Source organism: Mandrillus leucophaeus, unplaced genomic scaffold, assembly GCF_000951045.1.
Source record: "Mandrillus leucophaeus isolate KB7577 unplaced genomic scaffold, Mleu.le_1.0 Scaffold21, whole genome shotgun sequence".
NCBI classification, from domain to species: Eukaryota; Metazoa; Chordata; class Mammalia; order Primates; family Cercopithecidae; genus Mandrillus; species Mandrillus leucophaeus.
In genome coordinates, this window is record NW_012102143.1 from 818,836 (window position 1) to 821,800 (window position 2,965).

The window sequence follows — 2,965 nt, forward strand, 5'->3', positions numbered from 1 at the left end:
CGCCACCACGCCTGGCTAAGTTTTTGTATTTTTTTAGTAGAGTCGGGGTTTCACCGTGTTAGCCAGGATGGTCTCAATCTCCTGACCTCATGATCTGCCCGCCTCGGCCTCCCAAAGTGCTGGGATTACAGGCATGAGCCACTGTGCCCTGCCATGTTTTTATTTTTTATGTAGACGGGATCTTGCTATGTTGCTCAGGCTGGTCTGCATTTCCTGGTCTGAAGCTGTCCTCCCAAAGTTCCTTCCAAAGTTCTAGGATTGCAGGTGTGAACCTCCATGGCAGGTCTGAACTTCAATCCTATTTTTAAGAAAGGCTATTCAGAGTCTCTGTCATCCACAGTATTATCCTTCCCTGAAAGCATCTCCAATCAGATGCATGGTAAAGATGTTACCAAGTACTCTTAGGACAAGTTTCTGATAACTTTAAGATCAAAGGACTAGGTTGGGCTCGGTGGCTCATGCCTGTAATCCCAACACTTTGGGAGGCCGAGGCGTGTGGATCCCTTGAGGTCAGGAGTTCAAGACCAGCCTGGCCAGTATGGTGAAACCCCGTCTCTACAAAAAAAACAAAACAAAAAAAGACTTAGCTGGGCATGGTGGCAGGTGCCTGTAATCCCAGCTACTCAGGAGGCTGAGGCAGGAGAATCGCTTGAACCCGGGAGCTGGAGGTTGCAGTGAGCTGAGATCATGCCACTGCACTCCAGCCTGGGCAACTGAGCGAGACTCGGTGTCAAAAAACAAAACAAAACAAACAAACAAACAAAAAGAAACTTGGCTGGGTGCGGTGGCTATTGTCTGTAATCCCATCAATTTGGGAGGCCGAGGCGGGCAAATCATGAGGACCCCAGAAAGCTCAGCCTGAGGGGAAGCCCGTGGGGGTGGTGGGGAGTGGGGCAGGGCAGGCAGAGGCTGGGCAGCAGGTGAGATCCTGGATTCTGGATTCTGGGGGACGAGCCTGGGGTTTGAGATAAACAGGCCTGAGTGGAGAAGGGGCTGTTGTGGTTGGGCCGGGGTGGGTGGAGCTGGAGGAACCTTTTCTTCTTGGACCAATTTTTGAATTGTGCTACATAACATGGTACATCAGATTTACCTCCTTTATCATTTTCAAGTGTACTGGGCGGCAGTGTTGAATACACGCACAGTATTGTGCAGCTGATCTCCAGAACGTTCTCATCCTGCAACCCTGAAGCTCTGTCCCCACTAAATCCCAACTCTAACCCTAACCCCAACCCTAACCCATTACCCCCTCCCCCAGTCCCAGGTAACCGCCATGCCATTTCTGTCTCTAGGAATTTGACTCCTCTAGGGACCTCAGAGAAGTGTGTTCATGTGCATTTGCCCTTTTGTTGTTGTTTTTAAGAATCTTATTTTACAGGAGACAGTATTTGTCCTTTCGTGGCTTTCATATTTCACGGGGTGTAATGTCCTAACCGTTCATCCACGTTGTAACAGAATCTTCTTCAGGGCCTCCTTGCTTTTCAAGGCTGCATGGTATTTCATTGGGTGGATGATCCCATTTGGTTTCTTCTACCTTTTGGGCATATATATATTTGAATGTGTGTGTATATATATATATTTGGGGGGGGTGTGTGTATATATATATATTTGGGGGTGTGTATGTGTGTGTATATATATATTTGAGTGTGTGTGTGTGTATATATATGTATTTGGGGGTGTGTGTGTATATATATATTTGTGTGTGTGTGTGTGTGTGTGTGTGTGTGTGTGTATATATATTCATTCCAGGCTGGCCTGGAACTCATGAGCTCAAACAATTCTCTGACCTTGGCCTCCCAAAGGCTGGGATTACAGGTGTGAACCACCATGCCCTGCCGTCCTTTTGGTTATCCTTGTTTTCAAAATTTTTCCAAATTTTATTAAGACTGTGATAACTGGCTGGGAGCAGTGGCTCATGCCTGTAATCCCAGCACTTTGGGAGGCCAAGGCGGGCAGATGCCTTAAGGCCAGGAGTTCAAGACCAGCCCGGCCAACATGATGAAACCCTGTCTCTACTAAATATACAAAAAATTATCCGGGTGTGGTGGCATGCATCTATAGTCCCAGCTACTTGGGAGGCTGAGGCAGGAGAATCACTTGAACCCGGGAGGCAGAGGTTGCAGTGAGCCAAGGTCATGCCACTATACTCCAGCCTGGGTGACAGAGTGAAACGCTGAGAAAAAGTTTTTTGAAAATGAAAAAAAAAAAACAAAAAAACACTGTAATAAACCCTTGGATTGAAAAAGTTTATAATGATAACTTCTACAATGTAAAAAATTAAAAAGTAAAAAGAGTTTAAAAATAAATAAATAAAATTATCAATGAATCCCAATCAGAATAAATATAAAGTTGAAAACCACACTAAACCAATCACTATATTATTTAGGAAAACATGCACATGTGGTAAAAAACAATCAACAGCAAAGTCAAGATTAACCAAAATACAGGATAGCTGTTACCTCTGGGGAGAAAGGTGGGAGACTCAAAGGCTTTAACTGTCTTAGTAAATCGTTTTCTCAAAAAAGATTTATCCCTAAGAGTAAATAAGGGTTTATTTTTGTTATTCATCTTAAAATGGAACAGATGGAAAATATTTTTTTGCATGACCACAACAAATGGAAAATATATTAATGAAGTTCAGTCATTCTTCTTCTGTTTTACTCGTAATAGCAGAAGCCAGAAACCTGGGAGTTACCCTTGACCACTCCCTCACCAACCAAGTCCAGTTAATTTTCACTTCTAATCACACCTATAATCCCAGCACTTTGAGTGGCCAAGGCGGGCAGATCACTTGAGACTAGGAGTTCGAGACCAGCCTGGCCATGATGGTGAAACCCCATCTCTACTAAAAATACAAAAGTTAACCAGGCGTAGTGGCTCATGCCTGTAATCCCAGCTACTCAGGAGGCTCAGGCAGGAGAATTGCTTGAACCAGGGAAGTGGAGGTTGCTGTGATCCGAGAGCACAA